The sequence below is a fragment of the Epargyreus clarus genome, unplaced genomic scaffold (assembly GCF_041222505.1).
Source record: "Epargyreus clarus isolate Ecla_fem2 unplaced genomic scaffold, WU_Ecla_fem_2.2 ptg000031l, whole genome shotgun sequence".
NCBI classification, from domain to species: domain Eukaryota; kingdom Metazoa; phylum Arthropoda; class Insecta; order Lepidoptera; family Hesperiidae; genus Epargyreus; species Epargyreus clarus.
The window spans coordinates 4,779,741-4,803,479 of NW_027332236.1; the positions used below are offsets into that span (position 1 = coordinate 4,779,741).

The 23,739-nt window shown below is 35.3% G+C and overlaps 1 protein-coding gene across 1 annotated transcript in view; it reads left to right on the forward strand.

Moving 5' to 3' along the window:
* The first annotated feature begins 11,861 nt into the window (after positions 1–11,861).
* Gfrl (Glial cell line-derived neurotrophic family receptor-like) overlaps positions 11,862–23,739 on the forward strand; it is a 231,230-nt gene continuing 219,352 nt past the window's right edge. Inside the window, exon 1 of the mRNA XM_073089799.1 lies at positions 11,862–12,163. The gene's annotated coding sequence lies outside the window, so the exon portion shown is untranslated. The remainder of the gene's footprint in view (positions 12,164–23,739) is intronic.

The window sequence follows — 23,739 nt, forward strand, 5'->3', positions numbered from 1 at the left end:
AGACGAATAGACGAACACCCAGACCCGGATCATCAGTTCTGGATATCTATCCAAATTCAGATATCTGTCTGGCCGGGGATCGAACACGGAACTCTTTACGCTTCAGTATAGTAATCTCTCTGCAACTTACGTAATAAACATTGTAGTTAGCACAAAATTTAGGGACAAACTTACATTATGTTATTTATGTTTTGTAAAATGGTTTATTGGTTTATATTTAATGTAAATATCTAAATGTCTTCTCAATTATGTCTACGAGGAGAAATTGCTACTAATTAACGCTTAAATATATTGATCGTAATCATAAAATGACAAAGTTACACATTTTCTAATTTGTTTTTATTACGAACAATGTAAAACTTTATTGCAACAAATTTTCTTAATAATCTACTTTTACGAGTATGTGAGAAAAACGTTCTAAATTTTATATATTTTTAAATGGTACTATTCTAAAAAGACGCCCTTTGAATGCAGTTTTATGGACTCCTAAAACCTTTATACCCTTATGTCAACATACCTTATTATTTTGTAGGGTGCTCAAACCAAACCCTATGAAAAGGGAGGGTCATTGTCCTTCTCATAAACACTCAATATTGCACGCCATTGTGTTTTTCCATTGCAATAGAGACGGTTTTGCCGCGTTTTTTCACTTCATAAATCAGAAGGGTCACCCTTTCTTCCGGTGACTTTTGGAACAAATTTTGGACATATCGCAATCGGTACGAATCAAAATAAATTGTGGGTATCGTAAAACGTAGCCTTCTGATACATATTACATACAAAAATTGGAAAGGTTTTTTGTATGCTTTGTGTCGAGGTTTTTTGCAATTTTCATGGTCAACATACTTCTATTTCATTTCTGACTATGGGTTCCTTGAGTGAAGGGTTTAGGCACTAGCCCATCACCAACCAAGAGGATATTTGGAAATTAAAAAACAATATACCTAACTTTTAAGTGTGTAAGACACTCACGATATTTTCAATTACTGTTAAATCAAGTGATAATAAATTTATAATATGCACATATTGTGTAACTATGTAACTATTTTCATGGGACATTTTGAATCACACAGAAAAAAGTTCAAACATGTCGTTAAACAAACGCTATGTAAAAAAGTGTACTATAAACTAAGTGAATATTTGACTGACAAAACGGTGTGGCCTGAAATAGTTCCAGCTCCATATGTACAATTAGGTTAAGTTAAACATTGTAAAAAACATTTTTTTAAGATGTGTGTTATGGATTTTCTTTCGCCGCTTCTTCTCCATAACGAAACACCTTGTGAAGTGGTGGTAGTTGTATTGACTTTCAAAAAGTGCTTTGTAAAGAACCTATTTTGAATAAAAAAAATTGATTTGATTTGATTTATGAAACATGTAATGTCCGTGTCTGGGATTCGTACCCCGGACCTCTAACGTAAGAGTCCAACTTCCAACTATAAATTCTAGGTATCTATTTTTTATCGGAATCTATTGTGATTTTAGAATATATTTGCTAAAAGTGTACATCCGGTAAAGTTTGCACAACTCAGTTTAAACCCATCTCACGTGAGTGAGCAGTGCTACATAGGATGTGCAAATAACAGATTCATTTAGTATGAATCAATGATTTACGCGCCACTCTATTTGGAGTAAAATTGTGATGTGTTTTGCATTACGCACCTATGTGGTTGTACTCTACGACTGCGGAGAGTAAAGATTTCGAGCGTTTTTATAATATAGGAGTAGCAGACGAACATGCCGTCCACCTGATGGTAAGTGGTTACTGCCGCCCAAGTCCAACTGTAATCAACCCCAGATAGGATTAGATATTCCTACCTGAGTCCACAGATGTGCCGGTACCCCTGAAGACTAAGCTGGAACACCTCAGAAAAATATGTCTCCCTTACCACACCATTTTCTGCATTTCTACCTTATAACACTGCTGTTATGAGGCAGAAATAGCTTACCAATACTTACCAATACGTGGACTTCGAGCTCCTTTACTACTCTATTACCATTAAAATATTTTTTCAAATCTGACTTCCAGGGATTATGTTTAAACAATCTAACAGCTTCATAATATTAGTATAAATACAATCAATGTCATCATCAATCGTTTTTATTGTTATAAAGCAAATCCTTTGTTAGGTTTTATGTTTACACTTGTCCCTGTAGTTCCGGGACTAGAATAGGGCTACGGTATCTCCTGCCTGTCGTAAGAGGCGACTAAAAGGGGGCTTCCGGGGGGTTGCGGGCGGCAAGAGTGGGAGCTCGAATCGTCCAGTATGCTACCTCGGGAAGGACGGCGGTATGTGTGGTCGCATACCGTCGTAATCACCAGATGTTGCGGGAGGAGCGAACGCTCCCCTAGGGCAGAGCCCGATTCGGGCATCGCGCTTGGAGGACTCCGGTTGTGTTCCGTTGGAGATCCCGGAGTTCTCCAACAAGCGCCGAGGACGGCCACCGGGGGGGTTTTAGTGCGGTAAAAATCCCACATAACCCGACGTCGCTCCCACGTCGTCGGGTACCTTTTGAAGGTTTCCCCCTCGAAAAGAAAAAAAAAAAAGGTTTTATGTTTACACTGGGCTTTAATGACCACTGTATATCATCTGGTAACGTCTATTGTATAGAACACATAAAATTCCAGCAGTAATTCGATGGTAGCGACATTCGTATCTCCGGCTCCTATGTCATGATTTAATTAATAGATCGGTTGCTAGCTTTTAGGGACGTGTAAAATATCTATTGAACTCTATTGTATCGATATATTACACGATAAACGTATTGATAGATGATATAACAGCTTTTCATATACAATAATAATAATAATATGTAATCGTTTATTTCAATATCTAAGGATCATAAATCATGTAGAGTTTTAGGTCGCTGGTTGATCCGAAATATAATTTGGAACCCTTGTGCGCTAGAAACAATAATGTAGGTGAATAAATGTATAAATACCGTAGTGGTGCGGTGCTCCCTTCGGCGACCGATCGACCGTGATGCACACACATTCGCGACTCCCAAATAGGTCCCCAGGACCCCGTAATAAATATAAATTATATTATACGTCCCGTGATGAAATCCGAATACCGACTGTCTGTACAATGTGTGTTATGACAGAAACGTCAACCTTTTAAAATTTGAATCTACTCCTTTTATTTATAATCAGTATTTCGACCAGTTCTAAATACTGAACAAATCATAATAAATAAAACAACAATTCAGACATCTTAATTATACAATAATAGAAATTCATAAATTAACATGTATTAATAAAACATTGTAAGTTACCAATTTAATGTCATGTCAAAAATAAGCCGTGATAGCCTAATGGTTTGGAAACTCGGCCTCTCGAACGAGGTGTCCCAGGTTCAGATGTCTGATGATGTCACCTCTGAATTTTCAAAGTTATGTGCGTATTAGAAATTAATTATCACTTGCTTAAAATTTACCATTTTAGGAAAACGTCGTGAGAAAACCTGCATACCTGAGAGATTTATATAAAAAATTTTCAAAGGTATGTGAAGTCTACCAATATGCACTTGGCCTGCGCGGTAGACTATGCGCCTTCTCATTCTGAGACGTCGATTTAATCTCTTACTTTAAAAAATATTGACCCCCGGCATATACGATACGTTAATGCAATTAGATATCGTATTAAATAAAATCATATTAAATATCGATATATCGAATCGTATCGAGCTTCCCGTTTCGCTCTTACGTGTGATTCTCGGATAAGAGTTGTCAATGCCCTTGGTAACAGATTCATTTGCTATGTAAGTAGAGTTCTTTACGTAAGAGTACGTAGATTACACAGCTCTACCCTTACCATGAGTTTTTACGTTTTGACAAATATGACTGTTTTGGTATTTGTTTACGTACTTGCCCATACAAATTCCAATCAGCGCCCCTAGCAGATTATGTCAGAACTATAGTGTCAGTAACGTAATATTAAACGTCTAAATTGACAAAATGGCGCTTTACGTTTTGTCCTTCTTTTTTGCGATCATGTGAGGCAGACAGAAAGACTTGAGTAAGTACTCAAGTCTTTCTGTCTGCCCTGAACTGAGTGAAGTGAACTGAGCAAAAGTAACAATAAGTAAGTACTTATTGTTACTTTTGCTCAGTTCACTGAAGCAAACGGAACAGACTATTGGATTTAATAAACATAACATAAAATTGTGGGATGTTTGAAAACTCATGGTAAGGGTACAGATTCATTTACTAAGTTCTTTACGTAAGAGTACGTAGATTACATAGCTGATTATTTGATGTTCGTATTACATTTTACTAGACTGTGCACAGATAAGTAAAATAGAAAGATACTTCGACGCCTTGATATTGAATGATGCCACAAAAGGATGATTTATTTGTTTGAATTCTTGAAAAATAAAAAAAACATTTTTAGAGATAAAATAGCTATATATAACTAATACTACGTAATAAATAAATATTTCAAACATTTTAGGGATTTTAATGGAGACGTGGCAACTTTATTATTCAATTTAATTTCTCAAAACTTGGTTACACTTTCTTGTTAGGAGTGATCAATCTATGTATTTCACTCATCTAAGACTGCGGGGGTAATATTCTTCGAACATATGTATGTATGTCTCATTCTGTGGCCCTACAGCCTAAACGGCTTTACGGATTTTAACATATGAGGTATCGTTGGATTCATCTAAATTATAATGACTTAGGCTGTCTTTTTAAGGAGTCGGTTTTTGTAATGATTGATAGTTGCATCCATAATTAAATCTACGCTAACATTGTCACCAACAAAAGAGCATTGTTAGTTTAATTGTTTGAAATTAGCTCCCTCATGATTGGAGTCCGGCATTTAAAACCGCCTGTGCACTTATTCTATTTCAAACTCATGTGTGTTTTAGAATTAATTATCTCAAGTTTAAGTGGCGAAAAACATAGTGAAAAAACTACATATCGAAAACTTTTCTACAAAGTTCTTAAGTGTGACATGTAATACGCATTTATGAAGCTTATTATTACTTTTCTTTTTAAGATAATATCCACGCTAACAGTAACATCTTATATGATGTTATTCGTTGTATTAGTATCCCTGTATTCTAATATTCTCTGAATTTATTAGATTTGGGAAGCGTCAAATAACTGGATATAATATTTTATCCAATCGTTTTATCAACCTATATCATATTTACAAGAATTTCTTGTTTATTTAAGAGCGGTATGTAGTTTAATAAGGAATTTTAACTTGAGAGATAATATACAAGCGACAACCAGGGCTGACGACGTAGTAAGTAGTCGCTAAAGGTAGTCGCTGACAGTCACATACTGTACCCTTACCATGAGTTTTTACGTTTTGACAAATATGACTGTTTTGGTATTTGTTTACGTATTGACCCATACTATTTCCAAGTACTGACACAATCCGTTGGGGCGCTGATTGGAAATTGTATGGGCAAATACGTAAACAAATACCAAAACAGTCATATTTGTCAAAACGTAGAAACTCCTAGTAAGGGTACTGAGCCGTTTCCGACGATCGTGTGTTATCGTTGGTTGTCGTCAGCGACCAATGGCGACAGTAGACGAACGTCACGTCACGTCACGTTAACGAACCGGTTGCTGCCGACTGTTGCTCGTGTTTTAAAGCCCTTAGCCCTTAGTTAATAAAGTATATGTGATTTTAAAGCTCAAACTAGGCAATGTATTTTAAAATGATTTTCTTATTATATTGAAGTAGAAAACGAGCATGCAATCCATATGATGGTAATTGGCTACCCATGGGTAATAAATCCCGGATAAGATAATATTCATATCTGAAGTCGGCCCTTTTTTTTGTTTACGAGGGGGAGACCTTCAAAAGGTACCCGATGCCGTGGGAGCGACACAGGGTTATGTAGGACTCTTACCGCACTAAAACCCCCCAGTGGCCTTCCTCGGTGCTGCGTAGAGGACTCCGGGATCTCCAAAGGAACGCAACCGGAGTGCTCTTAGCGCGTTGCCCCGTAAGGGCTCCGCCCAAGTGAGCTTGACGCTCGCCGCACCGTCTGGTACGTACTACGGTATGCGACCACACATACCGCCGTACTTCCCGGGGCCGTTGGCCGGGTAGTTCGGGCTCCCACTATTGCCATCCGCGACCCTAAAAGCCCCCTTTTAGTCGCCTCTTATGACAATCAGGGGATACCGTAGCCCTGTTCTTGTCTCGGAACTACAGGGATAATCTGAAGTCGGCCTTAGATGCGTTACTGAGGACTAAATTTTACGCCTAGTATAAGTATGTTAAGTTTTATCAAACTTATATAAGAAAAATTCATAAAATCAACTCTACTTAAGACAATGTTCCTATCTGAAACTATTGGTTTTCCAATAGTAATCTCGGCAGAACAAACGCAAATGCATCGTTACATTACCGGAATGCGATGCTGGAATACTATCTGGGACGTAATGCGTTCCGTTCCGATTCAGGTACTCGTAATACGGACATTGTTTCAGCGGATTTAAACATATAACTTTGAATCGAACGAAGAATATCCGTATATATTTTTTTAGAATATTAAATGGTTTATGGTAAATGACTACTGTTTCTCATGGAATTCTTTAATTAACCCCAGATAGCATTAGATTCCTACTTTACGACCAGTAATGTTACTACTCTAGAGGACTAAGTTACAATGCTTTGTAAAAGAGTTTCTGTATCCCTTCAAACTACACAACATCAACTAATGTTGTTAGTATGCAATAGGCATGGCGATGGTAGAGCCCGCGCCAAACTGCTAGTTCGCTCCGAACATAGAAACGAGTGGCGTCGCTACAGCAAATTGTAGATATTAGCGGGACGCAAACAGCTCGGGTCCCCCCGGCACCCGTCCGCTGCCCGCTCTCGCCCAAGGGTTTGTGTGCCCTAACGTTACGGAGTATATGCTTACTTAACCTGCACGCATCAATTTCAGAGCGGACTAGAAGTTTGGCGCGGACTATACCTCCACAGCCACATCACGGAGAGTTCTATCACCATCTGTCACTTATATAATGATATTATAATTAACTGTCATACTTTATTTGTATACCATCGAAAGTAGTTGGACCAGTGGTTCGATTAGGGAGCTAACACCGCCACACCTATTTCTAGCGTGTATCAGTTTGAGCATTTAGGTAGAAATGTATGCCGTCTGACTTATATAAATAGGTATGAGGTGGCCATCTTAGTTCTCAAGACTACACATGTATGATCGGCTTCAGGTACAACGGCTGTTCTACTCGTACATGGAGTTAGTTACAGTACCCTTACCATGAGTTTTTACGTTTTGACAAATATGACTGTTTTGGTATTTGTTTACGTATTTGCCCATACAATTTCCAATCAATGCCCCTAGCAGATTGTATCAATACTATAGTGTCAGTAACGTAACATTAAATGTCTAAATTTACAAAATGGCGCTTTATGTTTTGTGTCTCTTTTTTGCGAACATGTGAGGCAGACAGAAAGACTTGAGAACTTACTTATTGTTACTCAGTCAACTGAAGCAAACGGAACAGAATATTGGATTGAGTAAACGTAACGTAAAATTGTGGGATGTTTTGAAAACTCATGGTAAGGGTACAGATGTCCATTGGTGGCAGTGACCCTTTACCATCAACTGAACTGCACCTTCGTTTGCAGCTCAAATTAAAAAAAAACAATATGAATGTTAAATAATCACGATTTAAACGTAACACAATTTCGTTTGGCCCCAAATCGGGTAATCGTAAGTGCGAAGGGCTAGTGCGTGCCTTGACCGGAAGTCGGCCATATTTTATTTACGACCGGGTAGAGGTTGGGTATAGAACCGTTCATGCTTATTGATTTTATATAAAATGGTTTGTAGCGTAGGTTAGTTGCGGAACGAACGTTTTACGGTTTTATAATTGTTATGCGCAAAGAAAAGGGAATTAAGGAATTAAGTATCTACTATATAAACTTACTTAGGATATGTAATCCTTTTAGAATATGCGTTTGAAGAATGACAGAGTTTTAAGAAAGTTCTCCTAAAGTTACGTAATCTTATATATAAAATTCTCATTTTATAATGTTAGTTACCATACTCCGAAACGGCTTTACCGATTCTTACCAAATTTTAATTTAAATTTATTAGGTCTGAGAATCAGCTACTATCTATTTTTCATATCCCTAAGTGATAAGAGCTGTTCAACCTTAACATTTTTTTATTTATATGACAACACAACTTTTGCCGGGTCAGCTAGTTACTTTTGTATAAAAGTAGTATTTTACCTTAATTTTATTGTCACTTTTTTGATGGTATTAAAAGGCAAATGCCTATTAGAAACAAAACTAGATTAGAGGTTTTGTTAAGTGTATTTTGGTGTACGTGTCGATGACGTCAAAAGAATTTCGCCCGAATATGCTGCTACCTACATACAAAATTATCACCTACATGTACCCTTAGTTCTTAAGATTTTCTTAAGATGTCATTTTTTTCGGATAAGATCATTACGTTATCTATAAGATATATTTTCTATAGTTTATCAGATAAAATGGGATCGTTGCATTAAACGACCTTTTATTCACCCCTGCCCCCCATAACCTGCGCTACACTAACCTTTCCTAGACCCTCTAACCTAACATAAGCACCTTAACATTTCGTGCTCGATAGCTTAGTAAAAATTAAACAGATATTTTCTCAAAATATACTTGACGTTTGAGATGGCAAGCAAAGCCACGGGGAAAGCTGGTCACTAATGCAAATTACCTCCCAGAGACGTTTTACTCCAGTCCCGATAGAACCACTCAAATAAATTTCAATCTTCGTAAAAGTTTCGCATATTTTATTCACATTAACGCGATCTAACTGCCCTAATTTTCCTCAATCCATTACTTCTAAAGATTTACTTACTCGAGTTTTAATTGAACTATCATCTTTACTACATCTTGTAAACGGATTTCCCAATCTTCTCCCTAATTTTGACAGTCTAGTGTCATCTCAGAAGCTAAGCGATATTACTTAAATTAATATTTGAAGAACAAAGACGGCGGGGAAGTTTTGGAATTATTTCAAAAACATGCCCGAATAGTTCTCCTAATTTATAATAGACAGGGCAATTTGAAAGAAATTATTACGGAGCAAAATTCCCCACGGATTTTGTTTAGGACTTGTTTTACAATAGTCGGTACGCGATAAACGACTTTACTTGTATGTAAAAATGAATTTGTTTTTTCGTCCAAGATTAGACCCATTATCGTTTCATAGATAAGTTAGATGACTTTATCCTTCATCCATTAAAAATCTCCGACACAGTTACTATCTTACATTATTCTCAAGAGGAGAATGTTTTTAGAACATGACTATTTTCTAAAAACGACGGTCAAATGCATTTTAGTACACTATTTCGAGAACTTTAAAGAGAACTTTCAGGCATATACTCGTAGGTGTTTTAACGATGTACGATCATAATTTTAATACGCACAATTTCTCACAAGTCAGTCCAGTTCTGTCTATTGTATTTTTATATGTGGGACGCTGTATTTCATAATGATGGGTTTTTATAGCTATTAAAAAGTAGTTCGTTACTCTCCAGCAGTAGGACTTAGCACTTCATGCTTTTGCTGTCTATACTAATCCGAAACTGCCTAAGTTGGAACAACCTGTGGATTATTAAAACGCACTTTATTTGTTTGACTTGAGAATTTAGCGTTATTTGCACAAAAAATATTGTTGATTTTGAAATGAAAAGTTTTATTAATCTACTTCTTAACTTTGTGCTAATATGGGTATCTAAAGGCCGTGTTTTTTTTATTAAGAGTATATTTTATGGTCTATAACTTTTTATGTCTAACTATTGGGCAGTGGGCATTTCAACTAGACTTGGTACGAGAAGTTACAGGTTAGTGACCAGTGTTGGATATTTTAATGTGCTTATAAGGCATAATGTTTAACGAGTACTATACAATCATCGGGACCAACGGCTTAATGGGGCCTCCGAAGTACAAAAGGGCACATGGGAATTCACTACCAGTCTTATGATTTCTTAATTTATGTACAGGTTTTGAATAATATTACGATGATCATCTTGCTATCCCACTGCTGAGTGTGGGTTTCTCAAACAATTTTAGACCTTAGAAAGAGAACAGAAAGATCTGACTGATTAAGGATACTTCACATTCGTTAAAAATAATAAAAACACATTAAATAAAAACAAAAAAAAGAATCATAAATAATTATAACAAATACCTACGAAATTTTTACCAAATCTTGAAAATACGAATGAAACAGAAAACGTATATATAAAACACATCTCGAATAGACAAAGTTTAAAGTAAAGGCAATATGAGAAGAGTTTGTACAGAAAAGTTAAATAGCATATTTGGATTTCAATTTCTTTAATGCGCACTTAAGATTAGGCTGAGTGTACAAAGCAGAAAATACATATCAATTTTAAAGTTTTTAAGCTCTAAAGGAAAAAATGGATCTGTACAGCGATTTATTTGTTGAGCCGTAATAACCAGCAATCACGTGTTGCTTGCCTGGGAATCGAACCTGAAACTGTTTGTGCATCTGGCTGGTATAAAACATTTTGGAGCGCGCTCTGTAATGCTCACATTCGTTAAGGGACGTTTCAGAAAAACTGAATAAAAATAGTTTTTTATGTAAAAGGTTTCAGGAAAAAAAACAAATTTTTAAGTCAGCGGTGAGTCGAATCATTCAGGCGTATTGACGTAATTTTTTTTTTGTCTCCAATATGGTGGTTTTTCCATTTAAAAGCATATGAGGGACAGTCCATTACTTAATAATAATTCAAGGAATTATCTACTTTTATTTTATTTTTATTAAATCAATAGATATTATTTATGAATAGCTTGGGAGGCATACACAAGGCATTCCAACTTAATCCTATACAAACTAAATATATATATGTAGTTCTTGTAAATTCTGCAGTATTAATCTAAACCATATTTTAAAAGTAAAATTTGAATAACTGAAACAACTGCATAAAGATATTTTTAAAAGGACGAGTCAAATCTATTATCGTATTCATAATGGAAGTTGCATGTTATTTAAGTAGTCAGGTTATTTCTGGTGTCCAAGTTGTCGTGAAAGCTTATTATTAAGTTACAACAAACATATCTCTACATATTATCAAGAAACTATATTAACTATTAAAAAAAATCACAAATAAATTACAGATATTTTATTATGTAACGGGTACTCATGATATGCGTTTTTTAATTACTTTATTGCCGATATTTCGATCCAGCTCTAAAATCATATAAATAACAGATATCGAATAATATTTATTAACTGAAATATTTTTTGAAAAATATATATTTTGTTCAATGATTAACGTTAAGATTTATTCGTAACGTAATGGTCATACAGGAACCTATTCCACTAGCCTTAAAATATGAACTAAACTTAAACTTTCAAATTAATTGTCCGAGTTGCAGCACCATGCAAAAATTCTATCCTCTTGAGCATATTTCAAACTTTACAAAAACATTTTTTTTGATTCCACAGTTCTGTTAATTCCATTTTTTATTTTCCCAAAATAACAATGTGTACTAGACTTAAAACTTTTCTGTTCAAAACAAAACGAAGATATTTTAATTTCTGAATGTAATTTTGTTTGCTTTTTCCAATTTCCAGGTAAATAAATAAAAATAAATATACAAATTCAGATACTATATAACGTGGACGTGTAGTAACGAATACATATCATTAGTTAATCAGTGTTTGTGCTCAAGAAGTGTGATGTGAAAGTCAGATGACTGAATACAAGGGTGGGGATGGGTCGAATAGGAAAGAGGGGGTGGGGAGTGACGATGGTACAGAGGGAGTTCAAGTGTGGTTAAGTAATCTGTGGTCGATGTTACCTAGTGCTATAAATCCTAGGGGTATAGGTTGTGCGGGGAAAAGTTGCCCTGACGTGGGGGATAGATCCCCAAAACTGGGAGGCCATTTTAAAGTGGGGGTTAGGTCAACGAAGCTGGGGGCGAGGGTATCGAAGCTGGGGGTGAGATGCCCCAAAGTCACATGTTATCCAAAAGTGGGGGTATGGGTTTTGGTATTGTTCCTGGCGGGATGGGTGGGAGGAAGCGAGTTTCCGGAAAGGGAGTGCTGCGATCCGGTCTACCCCCCGAACACAGCGACTACCGCGGCCGCTCCTGTGACGCATCCTGTCAGCAAAGTATCTGGAGCAGGTAAGTCTAGATGTATACCTAGGTTAAACAAACTTCCCGTTATCTTCTTTAATTAGGTATCATGTTGCGATGCGCATATTTGATGACCGTAAATAGGTACATTGTTATTGTTGCTGCGAATAAATAAATATTCATGCACATGACTAATTACATCGAGTTAACTGGAATCAATGATAATTTAATATACATTTATACTATAGAATATTATAGAGAAAATAAATATTGAATATTCTTTAAGTAATTATAGTAATATTGAATATGTAAATGAATCATTTTTTATTGAACCCTAAATTGACTCTTAAAAGTAAAGTTGAAACTTGAAAGGATATTTTAATTTATTAACAATTTTCTTTTTAGATTCACGTAGTGATTATTAACGAAACGAAAATAATACCTTATTCAAAAGTTTTAAAATATTAGATAACTGTTATAATATATTCCTACATAGCATAGCGTAGCATAAATATGATAGGCAAACCTATTTCTTTCGATTATATTATCATAGCATCGCGTAGCATATGACAGTCGACGAAATCCCAACAGGAAATGACCCTGTATTCAACTTTCAAACCTAATAACCTAATAAAATGAAAACTCAGCACTGCCGACCTAAATGATGGTATTCCATGGAGCTTTCCATTCCAATAAGTGGAGACGCAATCTGCTCTATTCAAGTATTTTTCTGAATAAACGTTGATTGGATCGAATAAGGGTATCGTTTACTAATACGACACGGCATGAATATCGGTCGGTCGCTTCACTATACTCAATACTACTTTGAGTATAAGAAAGTACGGTTCAGTTTCTAGTAGCAGGACTTTTGAATTTCTAGCTTCTATCGGCGAAAATATTCTAGATGTCGTGCGAAACGCTTGTGTCGTTTTCGATCAATTTTTTCTTGTGCCGTGTACTAATGCTTTCAGATTTGCTCCTGATAGCGATTTCATGTTTATTACCTAACTATCTAAAGCTAAGTTTATTTAAGTATTTTTGAAGGTGGTAGAACCCTTTGTGGTTCGACTCCGGCGGCACCACCGCCACACCTATTTCTGCCTAAAAACAGCAGTGTTAAGCGCTGCTGTGTTCCGGTTTGAAGGGTGTGGTAAGGGAGACATCTTTTTCGAGGCGTTCCAGCTTAGTCCTCAGGGGTAGCGGCGCATCTGTGGCCGACCTCAGGTAGGAATATCTAATTCTATCTGGGGTTGATTACAGATGTCCATGGGCGGCAGTAGCCACTTACCATCAGGTGGACTGCATGCTCGTCTGTTACTCATATATTATAAAAAAAAAAAAAAAAAAAAAAAGTAAGACGTTTTTTTTTATGATTGAAATAAAAAACAAGCGTGCAGTCCACGTGATGGGAAATAGTCGCTGTTACCAATGGACATCTGAATTCAGCTCCATATAGAAGAAGGCAATAGATATATCACCTGAGGACTATAAAATAAGGCGTGCGGACTAAAATGGTCGCCTTATTTTATTTAACCGGCATGTACCTTTCCACCGTAACACAGTCGAATTCGGTCGAACCATATTATTAGTTCTAATACAAATGAAATAGAATTTCATGGTATACATTGCGTGTGGATGATTTTTTAGACTTTGGCTAAACGTGAGGAAGGTGAGGTAGCTAAGACATTCGAACTTAGTCTTAAAGAGGTAGTAATCATCTTCTTTTTAGGCGAGAGTTTCCATTTTATTTAAAATATCATCATCAACCCATTACTGTCCCACTGCTGGGCACGGGTCTCCTCTCATAATGAGAGGGATTAGGCCATAGTCCACCGCGCTGGCCAAGTGCGTATTGATAGACTTCACATACATTTGAGATTTTTTGTTTTTTTATAAATCTCTAAGGTATGCAGGTTTACTCACGATGGTTTCCTTCACCGTTTAGCAAGTGATAATAAAATTCGAATACGCACATAACTTTGAAAAATCAGAGGTGCTTGCCTGGGATTTGGACCTTGGACCCCTCGATTGAGAGGCCGAGTTTTTAAACCACTAATCTAACACTGCTTTTATTTAAAGTAACACGTCATTAATCCGTAAACAAAATAAATATTACTGAAATAATTAATCTTGCGCGAGTTGGATTAGCATGAAGAGGATCCGTACTGTACAAAATGCAACAGCTTCTCATTTAAATTTAAATTTTACGGCGCCGATTCCGCACCTATATAAACGGCCCTAAACGTGGTGGATGCTACGAAGTGCTTCGTCAGCGTGCTGTCATGGTCGTAATTAATTGTCACCCCGGTTAATTAATGGTGTCACGGAACCCGCTTTGACACCTTCGTTTCCGTGACAGTTTTTTCGTTACAAAGTGCTAATGAGTTGTTTATGACACGATAAATTTGTTTGCAAACTTATTATCCCAATAGTGGACATCGGTAATTAAAACCTACTCAATATTAAATTTCATTAAATTCAAAGAAATATTATATAAGCTATAATGAAAATAATTATTCATATGAGAAAATAATTATCACGTGGTTTAACGGCGAAGAAAAACATCGTGAAGAATAAGGTCTATAAAAGAAGTTCTCACATGTGTGTGAAGTTTACCAATACGCACTTGGGATATACAGCCTTATTCTTCTCCTTCTAGGAGACCCATATGCAGCAGTGATGAGTTGATCCAATATCCATTTATAAGTGTTAACCGCTGTTATGTTTTACTTTAAGAGATAGGAATAAGATTAGTCACATACACGATGCGTTACATTTAGTCTTCAGGGGTACCGACGGATCTGTGGCCGACCTCTAATAGAACTTAAATTCAATCTATTTATTATTGTTATTTTATAATATAGGAGTAACAGACGAGCATGCACCTGATGGTAAGTGGCTACTGCCGCCCATGGACTACTGTAATTAACCCCAGATAGGATTAGATATACATACCTGAGGTCGGCCACAAATGCGCTGCTACCCCTGAGGACTAAGCTGGAAGGCCTCGGAAAAGTATGCCTCCCTTACCACGCCCTTCAAACCGGAACACAGCAGCGCCTAACACTGCTGTTATTAGGTAGAAATAGGTGTGGCGGTGGTGCCGCCGGAGTCGAACCACAAAGAGTTTTACCACCTTCTGATTTACTTATCTGCCACTTGTGTATTATAAAAAAATGTAAATATTAAAAAATATCTACAATCGAACCCGCTTTTTATCACAGATATTTATATAAATATTTTATTAATTCAATAAAGCATACTTCAACGTAGTTACGCTAAAATATTCACAAGTATCGCTTTGTCGTTCTTATGAATATAAAACAGGTTTTACGAAAACAATCTCGATGGACAAATTGCCTACACGCCTTTGTACGTATTATGGACCAAACAGATGTTTTGTTAATCTGAATAAAATAGAGAATTATCATATAAAATTGATCTAAAACACTTGAGTTTTTTTAAGATTATATGAAACCAGGTTTTCTCGATTTTCCGGGAAAAATGTTAAAAATCCTAATGTATTGAATACTAAAAGCTGTCTCGTAAATCTAAAATATGATTTCAAATAAACAAACCCCCATCGAACTTGGATTAGTAATTTTTGAGAAAATCGCGGGCATCAAATACACATACGTAAATAACCTCCTTTTTTGAAGTCGGTTTAAAACAAATAACCTAACTTTTTAAAAATATAGCCACTCCTTAAATTTTATGGTCTGATCCTAAGGGGCTATGAGTGTAGAAAGCGTCTCCTCTTATTAAAACCGATGTGCATTTTAATTTTCGTACTTCATTTTTAGTCTTTTTGTATAAATAATTCCTAAATGATTCTCTAGATTCCTAAAATAAAAAATAGCTTATCAAATTAATATATTATCGTAGAGAATCGACTTATTAATAAAATATACAGATTATAAATAGTCAACGGAATAACTCAATTATGTTATTATTTTGCGTTCAACAAACAAGTCAACATAACATATTTTAACATTTAGACCCGTTAACCTAATTTCGGTGCAGCAAAAATCAACTCCGAATGAAGTTAAATTACCATTCATTCCAAAATAAACATGCGAACACAAATTTCCTCTCCATAGTCATTTTTATTATCATTGGAAACATCGAATATTTCATTTGTCGATTGCAAAATGCAATTTCAATGGAAGGCCAACTATAGCCCGAATTAAAGGGCAGTTCCCCGTACAAATCTGTTCATTGATATAGGGTATGGTCACAGTGACAGCGGGATATATAAGTCTTATATATTTTTTTTATTTGTCGATTGTAAAATGCAATTTCGATGGAAGGCCAACTATGGCCAGTATTAAAGGGCATTTCCCTGTACAAAACCGTTCATTGATATAGGGTATGGTCACTGTGACAGCGGGATATATAAGTCTTATATATTTTTTTATTTGTCGATTGTAAAATGCAATTTCGATGGAAGGCCAACTATGCCGTATTAAATATCAGTTCCTCGTCCATATCTGTTCATTGATATAGCGTATGGTCACAATGACAGCGGGATATATGGGTCTTATAAAATATTTCATCTATCGATTGCAAAATGCAATTTTGATGGAAGGTCAACTATGACCCGCATAAAAGAGCATTACCCCGTACAAATCTGTTCATTGATATAGGGTATGGTCACAGTGACAGCGGGATATATGGGTCTTATATATATATAGGACAATTTTTTTTGTCGAACTTGTTAATATTTTATTAACAAAACTTTCAAGAGCACAACGAATTTTTGACGAGGACGTCAATTCTATCGAATACATTTCCAAACGTACTCGTATTATATCAAGGCTGCAGGGTATGGTCGTAAAGATAGCGAGTTAAATGTTGAACCATAAAAAAATCCGCAGTTTTCATACGATAATAAATTAAGAGTAATGAATATATGTATTGAATTTTTATTACTTTTTTAAATTGTAAAGTTATTAAAAAAAATACATAGGCGAGAGATTTTGATATTTTGTAGTATATGTATGAAATCTACTACTGCACTTGCTCAGCATGGTAAACTGTTTCAAATTTAAAACTGTGAAGAGATTCCATACTATAATCCATTTGAAAATTCGTCAGCATTAATAAAATATAAAGTTTAAACAGTTTGTTCATACCATTTAAAGCTAACGTGTGCTTTCGAAATTTCGTCAAAAAAATTAGGTCGTGGCAGGCATATACGTTAGGTTAATGTGATACTCCTTGCTTTGTTTGTGTTTTGAGTATATTTTTAACCAGTTGGCCGCCTTTGTAATGCATTTGGCGGGCCGCCAGCTAGCTTTGAGATAATAACCGGGACAATATGTTAAGGGTAACAAGAGGCTTGGGACAAGGGTATTGATATCTCTAATATTATATTCAAGCTCTATTCAAAATTGTTTTTTTTGAATGAGTAAACATCAGAGGAGTCGCCAATGCATCGCCGGATTTGGATGAGAGCTCTGGAAATAGCTCAGGAGGTATAGTCCGCGCCAAACTCCTAGTCCGCTCTCAAATTGTTGCGAGCAGGTGTAATCATACTACTATGGCAACGCGATTCATATCTATATTCAGAGCGGACTAGCAGTTTTAGGCAGAAGATGAGGTAATGGTGACTCGGGAGCCTCACCATAAAGGGTTCTTAGACCTTTTATGTACGTGTCACACATATATGAAACAGTAACAGTTCTTAAAATGATGATGAAATATAAAAATTATAATACTTATGGTAATAAAAATATAATATGCTTAAGGTTATTCGTACCAAAAGTCACGATATTCAACTAGTTATGACATGTGAAATTGAAACCGCGTAGGCCGGAGGTTCTTCGGATGTGAAACGGTGTAATAATGATAAAAAATACACAACTGAAGACACCCAGACATAATTTCATTACATTGTATTACCTTAGGCGTATACGTTAATAAGGGTGCCGTCCAATCGCAAGCGGATAGGCACTTTAGCGAGATGAAAATAAAACTTTGTTAAACTTAAATAGTGTTTAAAAGTTACTTACAGTTGGTAAGACTATTTGAGATTTGATTGCAGTGGTACCACCATTATACTTATTTATCTCTAGTAACAGCTGTGCTTAATTTTTTTATAATTTCAAGGATGAGGTCTTACCACATCCTTGAAATTATAAAAATAATGACATAAGGCGTTGTAACTTAAGTCTAATGTGTAAGAATACATCACTGATTTATTTTGCCAGTGACTTGATACCAGGTAGAATTCCTATATTATTAGGGGTTACCTACAGATCTGTATGGCAGTTTTTATCGATAAGTAATTCGAATCAAAATTCAAATATTAAATAATAAATAACATTTGTTTTTAAATCGATTTTATTGGTCTTTTTCTTCGATGGTCCAGAAAATTATTAAGAATTATTGTCACAAAAGATGTCAACAATGATTGTCATTCGACATACAGAAAATTAATTTGTTGTTAACTTTTACAAGAAAATATATTATCGCTTATCACCAACCTGTTTACAGTGTAACAAGTAGGTAATATTCGTTACCACAATCCGCGAGCTAATTACTTTTGTGCCTAATTTAACATGGAATAAAGGCTTTAATTTCTAGTTTGTATATTCATGTTTTATGAAGGCGGGCTAATTAAATAACATCTAAATTATTTCATACACTTGTTGATATAATATGCGCATTCCTGAGAGACCTTTATCAAATATGTATGTTAAGTAATTACTAATTTAATTTGTAGAGGTCCATTAGCCACCGTGGCTTTCCAGCTGTCAGCCCTTCAGAAGCCCTCTCGTGGGCTTATGGTATCTTAAAATATACTACGCATAGTTAATCTAAGCTGTTTCTGGTGATCGTTGAAAAAGCTTCTTATTTTACACAGGTTTTTTTGTACGCAAGAAAATCGTTCTCTTTTCGGAAGTTTCGGGTGTTTCTTGTTCAAATATTAGTAATATGATAATTGAACTCTATTTCGTGTGTCTTTAGGTCCGTCTGAATAATCAAATTTTATAGCTATTGTGTCAGATAGATCGGACACCTACTAGAGACTAGAATCTAGATCTAGAATTAATACAGCCTTTAGTGTATAGAGTATAGACTTCATCTATCCGTATATAATACCAAAAAGAAGAAGAAGAAAAAAGAAGGTATCGGTTCAGAAGCTATCTTCTGAACCGATACCTTACGGTTCAATTCTTTTTGGTATTATATACGGATAGATAGACGTGATGTTACGTTCCAATATCGCATCCTAGGTATATTAAAAGTGCCAAGGTATGATAAATGGTATATCTACATTATACTGAAAGCGATCGCTACTAAATTTTATCTCATACACATGCACGTACGAGTGCAGTATTTACTTTCAATCAGTTCTCTATATCTGGATTAGTATTAATATAACTATATCGTATTATACTTAATGTAACATTGTTGGTAAAATAATTATTAATTTATATTTCGAACAGTGTGGTTCTTGTTATAATAAAAAGATAAATTTTCCTTGAAAATTATTATATTTCTATCAAATTTTCAATTTCTTATTTCATCTCATTATCCATACACGCATAAACCGCTGTAACTAGAGCCCTACCCTATCGCTATCGGCTCGGACGATCGGCTCACGTTTATGAATATAAATGGGGCAGTAAATTAGGGTTGCTGTACTATAGTTGATGCTTCATGCTTGATATAAGAAATTCTAGGAACTGAGAATAAAAACGCATTAAATATTAATTTTTCAGGCGGTAGAGCTCTTTGACAGCAATCTGTCAAAATACGACGACACCCCTAATAACAATATTGGATTCATAGATTTGTATCTAAATAATAATTGTGTTTATTCCATGAAGATTACCTTAGTAATATAAGTCCTCATATACTAATATAGGTTCCCATTTACATTCAAATGCGTGCCGTGGCAGACTATATAAAAAAAATCCAATATTTTGAAGGGCACTACCAGGGTCTGCGCAGCTCTGTTCATGATTAAGAAACTATATCGATTTACAATAAACAAATCTAGAATGTATATAAGAATATGTAAAGTAAATAGCAATAGTGTTTGAAAGTTGGCCTTTAATACGGTGGGTCTGATTTTCAAACCCCAGAAAATTTTTGTTTATCTATTATAAATTAATTATAACTTATAAGGATGATGGAAGACGTCATGAGGAAACGTCATCACACACAATATAAAATACGTTCTCAAAAGTGAAATATATTAATTCGCACTTGGCCAGCGCGGTAGACTATGACAAAAGTCTTTTTCACTCTGAGACCCTTACCCAGTAGTGGGTGGCCGATGCCGACTGAAAAACATTGATCCTTCATACAATTGTAACATTAGTAATGTATGACAGTAGTTAAACTTCCTAGAAGTTAGTAGTTCTAAATTTAGTAAGCATAATAATGAAGTTTGACCGTAAATTGACCCACGCTTTGACGCAGTTGAGGTTATTGATTACTACCTAACTTAGTCCTTATTTTAGTCTTATGCATATTTTACAGTGGTCTGACGCGAAAGGTTCCGGGTATGAACCTCGGGCAACCTATATGAATTTAAAATACGTATAAAGCTTAATTTTGATGAAGGGTATAGTTGTATTTCACGTATTTAGAGCGCCGGAAATCTCTCAATAATATAAGAGTTGCAGTCCACCTGATGGTAACTGGCTACTGCCGCCCATGGACTTCTGTAATCAATCCCCGATAAAATTAGATTCCTATCTGAGGTCGGCCACAAATGCGCTGGTTCCCCCAGAGGACTCAGCTGGAATGCCTCGATAAAGTATGTCTCCCTTACCACACAGTTCACACCAGAACACAGCGGCTAACAGCGTTTAACACTGCTGTTATGAGGCAGAAATAGGTGTGGCGGTGGTGCCGCCGGAATCGAACCACAAAGGGTTCCACTTCAAAATAATAAGCAGCAACATATCTTTCGTAACTGATATTATATTGTTGCGGTGTAAAACTATTATGAGAGTTGGAAAGCTGGAAAATGAATGGCGGGAATAAAGAAACACCCATTTTTCTTCGTGAAAACTTTTCAGTGGAGTATTTTAGGAGCATTTTACTTAAACTGGTTTTGCTGTTGACAAATCTGTGTTTCTTAAATCTTTTTACGTAAAGTTTTGGTGAACTGTTAGCTACATTTTTATGTTAAGTCACTGTATCCCATACTTATCTTTTTTTTACACGATTTATATTAGCTTCACTTGTATGTTTGTCAGTGAGTAACTCCGTTTTTCAGAAGAAATAGATCAACATACATCCTTATCTTACCTTGCATGTATGAAAGAATGAAATAGAATACTTTTCTACTGTTTAGTTGATTTTATCATAAAAGCGTGTTTTTTAGTTTTTTATGAACTATATTTTTATAATACAATAGAGGTAACAGACGAGCACGCAGTCCATCTGATGGTAAGTGGCTACTGCCGCCCGTGGACCACTGTAATTAACCCCAGATAGGATTAAATATTTCTACTTGACGTCGACCTGAGATGCGCCGCTACCCTTGAGGACTAAGCTGGAACGCCTCGGAAAAGTATATCTTCCCTACCATACCCTTCAAACCAAAACACAGCGGCGTTTAACACCGCTATGATAAGGTAGAAATAGGTGCGGCGGTGGTGCCGCCCAAATAAGCCTAGAATCATTAGAAGTTGAATACAAATTGATACACTTGAAAATAAGTCTGGTTTAACATTACTGAGAAGAACTTATTTCAAGGGACTGAAAACTTTCAAATAACATCACATCTCATTCTGACCCCAAATAAGACAGGGTTTGCAAGGGTCGTAAACCCTTTTGCTCCACACCTATTTATGTCTAATAAAACAGTGTTAAGTGCTGTTGTGTTTCGGTTGAAAGGGTGTTGTATAAGAGAGATACGTATACCTCGTTAACCTATTACTGTCCCACTGGTGGGCACGGGCCTTCTCTCAAAGTTAAAGAGGTTCAGGTCATAGGCCAGCGCCTTGGCCAAATAGTAATAAGTATACCTCACACAAATTAAATTTGATAACTCATAAGAGACGTTTCAACTTAGTTCTTATACCGTCGTTCTTAGATATTAGGTAATCTCTAATCCTATCAGCCGTTGATTATAGACGTTCTCGGGCGGCAGATGTCAATTACTGTCAGGTGGACTGTACCTATGCTCGTTTGCTTTATCAATGTTATGTACAAAATTCTCGTGCCATAATGTTAGTTACCGTACTCTCCCGAAACGGCTTTACCGATTTTCACCAATTTTTATATGCATATTCAGTAGGTCTGAGAATCGGCTATTATTTATTTTTCATACCCCTAAGTGATAAGGGTTGTTCACCTTTAATTTTTTTTATTTATATGGCAACACAACGTTTGCTGGGTCAGCTAGTATTATATAAAAATGGTATCTTATATACCTATAAAAACTTTATATATAATTCATGAATCATGTCACTACACTTATTCACACTTGAATAAGAAATATTCTTGTTAAATTCGTTCGTAGAATGTTTTAAATTAAAAAAGATAAAATCTGATGCTAAATACTATTATTACTCGGAACGTGCAATTAAACACTTGTCGGGGGTGCTATTCCGAAATTAGTAGATAGACAATGAAAATCTTCAGGGGAAATTATTTCCGCTTTCCCTGTTCTGTTAGACTTGTGAAGGTTTTAGGAAACTTTATAATAATTATATAAAGCTATTCATTGTAAATTGTAATTGAATATTTGATAAATAGCTATGTGGATCTTTATACACATTACATGTTACCATGCACTTAAGCAATAAAATGTTGTCGACGTATTTAAATTTGCCTCATATTAGGCATAACTATTTTTCAAAAAAATTGGTTATCGAATCGAGAATCTGATTTGTTTTGTGTGAGAACTGTTCAATATTCATATCGCTTATAGTTGAAGATATCGGAAACCAGGAATTTTCTTATGTATATTAATCACCCTTTCGATAATTATCTGCGTTATATCATTGTTATTAATTATTAACATAATAATTATTTATAATTATACATGATTCATATTTATGTATTATTATTATGGTAACGGTACACTTCCACGTGACAGCGATTTGACTAATTTATTTTATTTATAAAATTTTAGTGTATAGACTCAGTTTAAATAGTATTTTAAATCTGTTTTGTATTTTGTAATCCTTATTCAGTAAATGCATATTATTGCCTAATTTAATACATAGTTTATTATTAACAATAGCTTAGAGAGGGACCTTATAATTGGCTCTTGCCTCTATTATCACCATTTAATCCATTAACGATTGATAACGTGATACACTACTAACGATCCGGCCAATTTATGGCACAATTAAATGATGCCATCCAGTTTTAATGGCGATAGTATTTAATGACTTAACGTCTACAAGGTATAAAGAATTTACTGTAAAAAGGTTGGGATAATTTCTTAGAAAATTAGGATTAATTACATTACATTACATTACATTACATTACATTACATTACATTACATTACATTACATTACATTACATTACATTACATTACATTACAATACATTACATTACATTACATTACATTACATTACATTACATTACATTACTTTACATTACATTTGTATTTTTTATAGAGCTTATAATGAGCAAATAAGCG